This window comes from Microcebus murinus, chromosome 10 (genome assembly GCF_040939455.1).
Source record: "Microcebus murinus isolate Inina chromosome 10, M.murinus_Inina_mat1.0, whole genome shotgun sequence".
NCBI classification, from domain to species: Eukaryota; Metazoa; Chordata; class Mammalia; order Primates; family Cheirogaleidae; genus Microcebus; species Microcebus murinus.
In genome coordinates this window covers 26,485,099-26,496,446 of record NC_134113.1, presented here as the reverse complement: position 1 = coordinate 26,496,446, position 11,348 = coordinate 26,485,099, and the positions used below count along the sequence as shown (strand labels likewise).

Below are 11,348 nucleotides of genomic sequence, written 5' to 3'. Positions count from 1 at the left end.
AGAGAAAGGTAAATGCAGCTAATCTGAGAAATCTTAGTTGATTATTTACTGTTGCTTAACCTTCGAAAAGATTCCACTGCAAAAGGGGAGGGCAGGTATTTATACAGGTCATAGCCCAGGTAACTTCTCTTTCCCTACATAATCAGCTGTGCTAAGCCAGTTAGCTTGGGCTTATATGCAAAGAGGCCAATTCTATGACCCCTTCCATTTCCCAGAATGCCTTGCCGTGGTCATTCAAAGCAGTCGACTTGCTGGCAAGGCTGAAGGAGGTAGATCTTACATCATTCCTGAATTATTGATGGTGCCTTGCAGATTAGCTTTTCCTGTGCACATGACTGTCCTTAGCTAATCTTTCCAACATATACGGGAAGCTATCAAAACTGTTTTGTTGTATGGTTCTGGGGTTTCAGAACATCAATTCATTGAGTTTTCAGGCCAAATCTTTGTGCAGAGATAAGAGCTGTTTTGTTTTATAGGTGTCATTACTATGAATTATCTAAAGCAGTTACTCAAAATACCTAAATGCCATTTGCAAAATAGTCAGGTAATAGCACCATATGGAAGCTCACGTTAAGGGCTGTCATTTCAAAGGATGTAGGGAACACTGTCCGCCCATCTTGAGGTCCTTAAAAAATATAGTGAGCAAAAGTAGAGTGGTTTATGATATGTCAGAGGCAAAGGCAAAATGACACATGGTAAACAGACTTAATCAAATACCAAAAATAACAATGCACTCTTTATTATGGCTATAAGTTAGGAATAACAATTGAATGCAAATCACAGAGACGCAACTAGCAGCTAAAGCAAATTAATGGTTATTCTTCCATATAAAAAAGCCTGAAGTTATATAGTCATTAGGGACCCAAGTCCTCTGTATGTATGCTCTGCCATCCTTAACCTCATGACCCAAGATGGTTGCTGAAGCCCCAGCTATCCCATCCATGTCCCAGGAAAAAAGAGAAAGAGAGAAAAGGAGTGTCTACCTGGCTCCTTAGAAGCTTTGTGCATAGAGTTGCCAGATTTGGCAAATACAAATACAAATATTTTACATATGACATAGTTATATGTATTCTTACAATTACAAATTTTTACTGTTAACTGAAATTCAAATGTAACTGGGCATCTTGTATTTTATCTGGCAACCCTGACCACTCAGCAACACCTCCTTAGATCTTATTAGCCACCCCTACTGCAAGGGAGACAAGGAAATGTGGGCTTTTAGCCAGGCACATTGCCACATTGGAGTTGTTTTACCAAGGAAGAAATGGAGAATGAATACTGGGTAAGGAGCCAACAGTCTTTGTGGGGAGTGAGATGGAGTCTGGGGGAAGCAGCCGGGGTCTCATCCATGCCCCACACCTCTGAAGAATTTCTTGACTGCTTCAGCCTCTCATGATTACTCTGGCATGTGGTCCTTTTTGTCTTGGTTCTAGATATAAAAATACTGATTTTCAATAAAAAGATAGGAATTGATAAACTCGGGTGGCTTTTGTCTTCTTCAAAGGGATCAGACACTAACTAACATTACTGCCACCCTTCAAAATCTTTCTGGCAGCCGCAGAAGGCTTCCCTTACAAGGTACACAGAAAGCTGCGGGCTGCAGGCGGGGCCAGGGACACCTGGAGATTTGTGGTCTCTAAGTGAAAGCGCTCAACAAATTCCTTCTACTTCAAACTTACGCCATTCCTCCCCAGAGCTCCCTCCCTCCCATCGTAGAAATACAAGGTTATCTTCCAGGATGTCAACAGCTCCGGCCAGTGGGGGGACAGGACCGGGGAGAAGCAGCTGGTTTAGGACATTGACCTTGGAAAGCTCATGGCCTTTCCTAACTCCGTCATCTGTGGTCTGGTCGACGTCACCGAGGCACGGTTTACACTGTATGGTTCATCCTAAAATAAAAGTAGAGAACAGTGATGAGAAGTGACCTGAATTAAGGGTCTGTCCATGTTTCCCTTGAAAAATTCCGATTCGGAGGTCCCTTTCGTCTAGCAGTGGCTGCATATCGGTCCTGTCCAGTGTAAACCACACTTCCGTGCCTTTTCCCTGGCTCTTACCTGGCCATACTTGGGATATTTCATAATCCAAGGTTGGCCTCTACGCCCAAGTGACACTCGATCACATGCACCCTTATCCTCAGCTCCCCTCCCCAGATGAACTCAGTGCTCCGCCAGCTTCCAAAAGTAGCGATAAAATTATTTTTCTAAGATCAAGCCTTACTCACTCCCCTTCTATGGTTAAACTCCTTTCCTGGCTGGCTGCCAGGCTAACATCCCCGCGGAGGTGCTGACAACAGTAAACACGTTCTACGTCTTCAGCCTGGGGTTTAGCCACACTCATTTCTGGGTTTGTCATATGCTCTCTCGCTATTTATACTGCTCTGGGTCAGCTACCTGATACTTAATAAAATTTGCCTCCAAGCTGTCCTGGAGGGAAAATGACCTATCAGGGGGAACGCTGTTCCAACTTTATAACCTCTGATGATTGCCCAACAGTCCTCTAGAAGGTTGCAGGACGGGAGTGAGGGAAGGTCTGCGCCACTTCCTGGCATTTAACAGTACCGAGCGCTTTACTATAATTATATCCCCTGCTCTCGGGAGGCCTCTCCAGCCAACCTCTCGCACGTGGGAGCAACTGTAGATGGCGTGAGTGATGTGGCAATTCAGCCTCTGCTCAAGGTCAGAACACGCAGTTCACCCGAGTTGATTATTATTATTATTATTATTTTACCAACCTTTTGGTTATTTCAGAAAGCCCGAAGAAAACGTAACGGAGGCAGGAATGGATCTATGGGATGGAAATCATGAGCCATTTATAACCCAAAATGAGACTGCCAGGAAAAACAAACACAAAAAAAGTACATTTTATCAGAGGCTTGGGCTGCCCAAGGCTGCTGGGGTACAAGGTACTGCGTGTTCAGCTCCCCCGGCCAAGAGCTACAGTAAGGCATGCCCCCCTGCAAGGCTTCTCTCCTGCCAGCCCCATCAAGCGGCCTTAACCACCTGGCGGAGAAGAGCTTTAGTGCTTTTTAAGTGTGTGCTGGGTGGATGTTTCACATTTTTGATAAAGATGTGGAGTCATGTTGCAACACTCCACAAGTGCTTCTGCGTAAACGTTGCGCACAGACGGCTTATGTAACGCGCCATCGGCCCTCCAGGTTTCTCCTTGTAGCCTTTGAAAGAATTTTCAGGCTCTGAACTTGGCCCTGGTTTCCGGCAGTTCTGTGCCCCCAAGGTGCGTGGAATGGCTCAGCTGTCAGCACCTGCTGGCGAGATAGAGAAAAGTGCCACAGGCTGATCCTCCTCTGGCACCCGCACAAAGGAGGCTGGCCATGGTCCCCAGATGGCCTTGGCCCACCCTGAGGCACCCTATGGAGAGAGAATGAGGCCTGGTAATCTCAGGAAGTGTAGGCCAGGAGATTGAACCAGGGCCGCGGTGATAGGAGACAAACATGAAACGGATTTCCCAAGCACGGCGTTCTAGCCGTAGCAGGAGCACTGTGGCGTGGTTTGCTCACAGCTCTGTTGTCTGCGGACGGGAAATCTGGCGCTGTGATCTCCTCCTAGGGCTTACTTGGAGCGACCTAAAAAGTAGATCAAGTGTTGGATGCCCTCTCACCTCCAATCACTGTACTCGTGCCCTCCTCCCCGCCTGGTTTCGGTTCCATCCGGGCTTCCACACAGTTAACAAAGCCTTTGAGCACCTGCTCTACGCCAGGTGCTGGGCCAAGTGCTGGGCGCCACGGCAGGGCTTTCTCAACACTTGGTGGCCCCCTGCGGCTCACCGGGCCAGTCCTAGAGGGGCCTTCTCTCCTGCGTCACCCTCTGCCCCACCATTTCCTCTGTCCAGCTGCTAGAACTCTTTCCCTTTCTTCAACCTTAGGAGTGGGACTATTTCTTTATAGTTCTCTTCACAGCAATCTAACAAATTATTCTCACAATAAGATTGTTCTTGGTAATCATGGGTTCTTCTCAGGAGTTTCTGCACATTAACAAGCGATGGTGTGAAGAAACAATGTCTTCCATGGAATGAACAAGGGACTAATTGGGGACTTTGAAGCAGGAGGGGACAGGGGAGTGATATATTGTCTGAGCAGAATCTTTCCAACTTCACCAGGTAGACAAGTTGCCTAGTCTACGTGTCCACTTATTACTGGTGAGCTGTGTGTATAATGGTTAAGGAGACAAACTCTCAACCTAGACTTATATGGGTTCAGATTCCAGCTCTGTAAATTATAATCTAAGAAAGCCATCTGATCTTTGTTCCTTAATTTCCTCATGAAAAGAGGGATCATAGAAATATCTAAGCACATCTCACAGGGTGGTTTGGGGATTAGCATAAATTAATATGTATGACCTCTTTATAAGACTGGCATGCATAGTAAGCACTCTATAAATATTAACTTGTGATATTTCATGAAGCAAACTCTGTGCTTTCTACTTTGCAGTCAGATTCTCATGGGACTTGCTGCATTCAAAAGAGACTTTGTTATTCAGGCCACAGTTTCCTCATCTGCAAAATAGGAAGCAGTGATTGAATGAGGCCGGCGGGGCAGAGAACCAGTCAGGTGACCGTGTTTTTGTCTATGATCTCATCTGGCCTCATGACTTTGAATAACTCACTTAACCTGTCTACATCCTAGACACTGGGCTTGATCTGCATTTGCCAAACTCAGGTCATTCAAATAACACTAGCAGAGTCTTTGCCATACTCCTGTTCCACATCCCTATCTGAAGATACTTCCTTGATGTTTTCCTGTAGATAATCTTTAAATCAAGTCACTTTCCTATGTAGCCTCACAGTAGGCAGTAATATCCATGTACTCAAGAATTTGATATGCTATAGATTTTTCTGATGCATGCTAAAATAAATGCCTAATGAAATTTTTAAATGTTTGTGTAATACTCAAATCATCTTATGTGCCACCAATGGTGTGAACATGCCATTTTAGGAAACTCCAGATAAAATGCTCATTATGGATCCAGCCAGCTCTAAAATCTAAAATGTTATATAATTTTCATGTGATTTTTTAACTTTGGATACGTTTATGTCATTTGCCTCCTTGAGGGCACGGACTTATAGCTCTTCAAGCACTGTAGAGGTGAGGGAAACTTACCTTTTCCTCCAAAGTTCAACTGACAATTAAGGCAGATTAGTAACAGAAAGGTTTATTTACCATGCAGATTAATAAGAGAAAGGTTTATCTACCATGTGCATGTGGTGAATCTCAGAGTGATTGCTTAATGTCCCAATGGGATCCATATATTTTTATCCCTTGCCTTTTGGACAGGAGGGTGAGGATAAGCAGCATAGGGAATTCTGTTTAGGGGCAATAAATGGTTGCTTGGGAGGATGAATGGATGGGGAAACAGATTGACTTGTAAATGATTCTCTTAGCAAATTAAATTAACCTGGGAGGCAGGTATTATATTTAAAATTATTTGGGCCAGATCTGGTTGTATTCTTGATCATTTTTTTTTCCCTGCAACTGAGATAACAGGGAGGAGAAGAAAAGTCCATTGTTCTTTTGATCTGTTAGTCAGGTTGAGGCAGATGGAGGGACAGCCCTTTCCAATGCTCTTTGATCTCCAAAGTCCTGCAATTCAAAATACTCTTTATACCAAGGACTCATATTTTGGGGTGAAATTTCCTGAGCTCCTTCAGCACCTAGCATGTAGAAGACTGCTTGGTAAATCTTTATTTAATTTCAAATTATAAGTACAGCATACATACATCCGAATATATCCATCACCTACTAACTTGCGGGCCAGTATCAAAAAATGCTCATTTCTTCCTCCACCTCAGTATCACTGCATTTCTCCAGTAGTTGGTCACTAAATGAAGTGAAGCGTGTGGAGTTCCAGGCCTTGAGTGGGCACTCAGGAAATGTTATTTTCCCTGACCTCTTTCCCTCTTCCTACGCCCCTTTGTTAGTGAGTAGCTGTTTGTTCCTGTGAAAAGTGAGCCCACTTCCTAAGGAGTTTAGAGCCCAGGCTATTGTTGGGCCAGAATAATTGTCCTCAGTGTCAGCCCTAAAAGAGGTTCTATTCCCAGGTCTAGAAACTTCTAATCTAAGAAAGAAATTATTTTTCTAAATGTTATTATTAAAGAGATCTTGAAAAATTGGTGATTTCCTAAAAGCTAGTTAGCAAAAGTGTAATGCACACCCACATTATCGTGGCACCGTTCCGGGCTCACAGCTTGAGCAATTTCTCAATCAACCAACATGTATGGAAGCACCTCTGTGAGTCCTTTCTCTGTCAGTACCCTTGGGAAATACAAATCTGATTTAGACCATCAGACTGTGAAGGCACTAGAAGGCCCTGAACACCTTGAAAGCAAGGAATATGTCTTATTCATCTTTGCATCCCTGGGGGTTTAGTAAAGCATCATGCATAGGGTAGCTATGCATGAAATATTCGTTCTGTAAATGAACAAGTGAATGAATGACACTGATCTAGCACTCAAGGAGTATGCAGTTCATTTGAGAAGAGAGAAGTGATAGACAAATGATGGGTTAATTAACAATAAACCCAACATTACAAGAGATAACACAGGCTAATAAAAAGGTGAAAGGAAGGGCAGGCTGTCATTTACCCTTCCCCAGAACATCAAGTGTTGATTCAGTAGCAGATCTTTTTTTTTTTTATTTCAGCATTTTATGGGAGTACAAATATTAGGTTATGTGTGTCAGTAGCAGATCTTGAAAAAGGGATGTGTGTGGCCACTCTTCCACACTTATCATTTTTCCATCTATGAGCCCGACTCCAGAGGGAAGTTGCTAGGTTGTTGTCATGTGACTGATTTCTAAATGCCACCAACTTTATTGGCTCCTGGGAGTGAGCAGGGTATTATTTAATGTAAATAAATCCGTTGCTGTTTATCCTTCCAAGCATTCTTTAGTCATCCACAGGCAAAGGGAGAAATGGCAATAATGGCTCCTAAAGAGCTATAAAATTAGAATATATGAGAAAAGTGGGAAAGTTTTAATTAATGGTTTTGTAGGCTTTAAGTCGGGTTGTCCCTTCAACATGAAAGGGCCTTTGCCATGACTTCCTGGGGAAAGGTGCTGGGCTTTCTACACAACTCTCTAGGATTCCAAACTGTCAGCATAAAAATAGCAGCCCAAATCAATGTTCTCTATTATTCATTGCATACTGAAGTGCCCTTCCCAAATATACATTTAACTGAAAGATGCCTTCTTTCATAAGGTTCTAAACCATTTTTAGGAATGATTCAGACCATATTTAATTTCATTAAGCACTGATACCATCACAGCAAAAGTCTAATTAATTGGGAAGAATGACCTTTCCATTAAAATTATTTTTGAAAAATGACTTAGGCACCTGGCCAATAAAAATTTCAAACAGTGCAAAACAGTATGGAGAGGAAAGTGAATTTCTATCAACTTCTGGAACCCAGTCTCCCAATCTTTTTTTCATAGGGACATCAAGTGTGAAATTTCTTGTGTATCCTTCTAGAATATTTTACATATATGCATATATATGTTACTGAAAGTTTAACACTTGTCTCCGCAGCTGAATGAACAATGAGGACAAGCGGTTTGAGCAAAAGGAATGGGAAGTTTATTAATTTGCCAGCAAAAGGAGAATGGTAGACTTGTGTCTTAAAGTACCATTGTCCTATCTATAATAAGAAATATAGAGCTTTTAAAAGGAGTTTTCAGCTTCAACCTATTGCTGTTTACCTGTAACATCTCTGGTGAAGATAATCTCATGACCTCTCCCTAGACAATTCCATTGAGCCTTCTCCTGTAGTACAAAAAAAACAAAAACAAAAACAAAGAACACTCCTTGCACTTCTGATTACTAGCCTTGGGCAGGGATACAGGTTTTAATTCCCAAAAAGAGTGAAGCAGGATTGTTTGTTTTTTTGTTTTTGTTTTTTTTTGAGACAGAGTCTCACTTTGTTGCCCAGGCTAGAGTGAGTGCCATGGCGTCATCCCAGCTCACAGCAACCTCAAACTCCTGGGCTCAGGTGATCCTCCTGTCTCAGCCTCCCAAGTAGCTAGGACTACAGGCATGCGCCACCATGCCCGGCTAATTTTTTGTATATATATTTTTAGTTGTCCAATTAATTTCTTTCTATTTTTAGTAGAGACGGGGGGGGGGGGGGTGTCTTGCTCAGGCTGGTTTTGAACTCCTGACCTCGAGCAATCCACTCGCCTCGGCCTCCCAGAGTGCTAGGATTATAGGCATGAGCCACCGCACCCGGCCAGGATTGTTTAAAGAGACAGTTTGGAAAACATTTTACTCTTTTTCAGGCTGTTCCCTCTGTTACACACACACACATATAAGCATAAACACACATGAGAGGTCTTCAAAAATTTCATTAAAAAGGTGCAATATGAAAAAACTATGCCTGGACTTCAAAATTTTTTTGCACCAAAATAAAGTTGTGTTAACTTTGTTGTAACATGTCTGAATAAGGATCTAGATTTGAAGCACTAAGAAGGATAAGTTATCAGTTTGAAAAGAGCCCCTATCAGAGCAACATAAATTCTGCTAACACGGAAGCAAGAAAAACATCAAATTTATGGTGCAGCTTGAGTGGAAGAATAATGAAATCATGGATGCCTTGGGAAAAGCTTATGGGAGCAATGCTCCAAAGAAATCAGCAGTTTACAAATGGACAACTCATTTTATAAAGCCTGCAGTGGCAGACCATCCACATCAATTTTCAAGGCAAAAATTAATCTGTTTGTTCCCTAATTGAAGAGGACTGATGATTAATGGTAGAAATAATAGCCAGCACCAATCACAGATATCTCATTTGGCTCAGCTTACACAATTTTTTTTTTTTTTTTTTTGGTAGACGGGATCTCACTCCGTCACCCAGGCTGGAATACAGTTTCACAGTCAGAACTCACTGCAACCTCAAACTCCTGGAATCACGTGATCCTCCTGCCTCAGCCTCCAAAGTATCTTGGTCTACAGGTGTGTGCCACCACACCCAGCTAATTTTTTAAAAAATTATTTTGTGGAGATGGGGATCTCCATCTTGCTCAGGCTGGTCTTCAACTCCTGAGCTGCCACAGCACTCTAGCCCAGTCAACAGAGCAAGACTCTATCTAAAAACGTTTAAAAAAAAATAAACAAATAAATAATCTGTAAAGGACACCCATTTGTCTTCAGTGAATAATGTAAAAAAGACTGCATTGACATGGTTAAATTCCCAGGAGCCTCAGTTCTCTGGGGATGGAATAAATTGCTGGTATCATTTGTTATAAAAGCATCTGAAACTTCATAGAGCTTATGTTGAGAAATAAAGTTTGTATTTTTTTATTTTTATCTTTTCATCCCATTTTTCTATGAACTTTTTGAAATCTCCTTGTGTGTGTATGTGTGTGTGTGTCCTCTCCCCTTTCTTACACATAATCTTACGTTCCTTGGTGAAACTTAACAGACATTGTGGGTTTTGTTGCAAATCTACACAGTTGCACTACATTCCATAATATGGATGTCCCATCTCTTACCCAGCCCCTTCTGATAGACATGCTGGTGGTTTCCAGATTTTTATTTCTACAAACATATTTTTGCACATACATGTAGAATCAATCACTTAAAATGGAATTACAGAGTCAAGGGATATGTGAATTTTAATTCTGACAGTCACTGCCAAATAAACGATGACGCTTAACATTTGATCAGAATTGCTGAAAGTAGAGTATTTGTTCATGCCAGAAACAAGAAGGAAGATAGTATTTTATTTTAAACTTTAATCTCTCAGGCAAGCAAGCAGCACACTTTATGAAACTCATTTGCCAACGCCTTGCTCACCTAAAACACACACACACACACACTTGGCTATAAATCCATTCAAAATATAGTATGACAACAGCTTACTAAATGAGGAACTTGCCAGAAGTTCCTTATCACCAAATTGCGTGAGCGTTTGTTGCAATGGGGTTAGCTCACAAATGCTGCACGCTCTCCCCTTTGCCCTCACTGTGTTTACTACCCTGGTTGCCCTGGTCAGATAGCAACTCTGCCTTATTTTTCTTTTGTAACCAAAGGTCAGTTTGCGACCCCATCCCCCTCCTCTGCAACACGGTGCACCATTTCTTGTCACCCTGGTTTCCTCACGGAAGTAACCAGTCTTAAAGTGTCGGGACAAACCCTTGAGCATCGGTGAAGGTCACCTGGGCACAATGGAACCCTGATTTAATTTTCTCTTACCTGTGGGGGTGAGTTAGAGAACAGACAGCCTTGTCCCCTGTTCAGCTGCCACTGCCCTTACTGGCTTTCTCTAACTGAAAAAAGTGGAGACCCAGAACATTCTCGTTCCTGGAGTGTTTACCCAACACACACTCTGTGCTACAATCCCAGTTGTGGCTTCTTTCCTATTTGCTTTTGTAACATGAGAAAGAGCGTGGAGGTTCTATGTTTGTTTTATAACCATCTGTAACCATTTTCTTTTCTCCACCTCTAACTACAAACACATTTCCTTCCTGGTAACCATTGAAAATCTACATCTGACCAGGTGGAAATAAAATGAAGTCATTTCAGTTCCATTGGTGACAACCAATTAAATAAATCTTCTGTTTACATTTAGAATGGGTTGTAAATTTAAGAATAACTTAAGTCCTACTTAAAATATTCTTTGGCTCCATGAAACCATGAAATAAATTCTGTAATATAAATAAGCAAGAGTCTTCATTTTTACATTTACCTCAAAATTACTCTCAAAGAGCCAGAGACTAGACCCCCAACACACACACACAAAGTAGATTTCAAGGAAAAAAGATTACAAGGAAGCTATTTCACTATCCCCATTCTGTGAGTTGTTTAAGTTCCTTACCCCAGATAGCCCTCTTCACTCAGGGAGGAATGAAAAGAAAAAGATCTTCTATTTAAAAATAAAAGTAAAAATAAGAAATATACTGCAGTATGTTGGTAAACTTCAAACTCACCCATCGGTCACCTGCCCAGGTGGAAGTTTCAAAGTTGGTGCTACTGCTCTTGGTCCTGCCATAAGAGGTCATCTGAAAGCAGGACCCTGGGGCCTAGGAAAAGGGATAAGAATAGACAACAGTTGAGAGCCACCAAACTATTCCAGATCAAGCTACAGAAACCCTGAAAGAAAATCTCCAAACACAATCAGCAACCAAATCCCTCCACAAAGGTTGAAAGACAATTTGAATCGATTTGAATCGTCACTAAAGACGATTTCCTCCTACTCTTCGGTACTTACAATAAAGATGCAAGTGTATTTTTGGCAATGGACTTGTTTATTGAGTTCTATCTGCTTTTAATCAATAAGCATGTATTAGGAATGTTTTATATGCCACACTTTCAGCTGGGTGTTGTACAAAGACTAAAAAGTCATTA

The 11,348-nt window shown here is 41.9% G+C and overlaps 1 long non-coding RNA gene across 1 annotated transcript; it reads right to left on the bottom strand.

The window, feature by feature from the left end:
- Positions 1-650: 650 nt before the first annotated feature.
- Positions 651-11,024, bottom strand: LOC105877062 (uncharacterized). The gene is made up of 4 exons (XR_012921313.1): positions 10,931-11,024; positions 7,706-7,769; positions 1,804-1,889; positions 651-1,429 (listed from the first exon to the last, which is right to left on the bottom strand). It is a non-coding gene; the product is annotated as an uncharacterized LOC105877062 (long non-coding RNA).
- Positions 11,025-11,348: the final 324 nt, after the last annotated feature.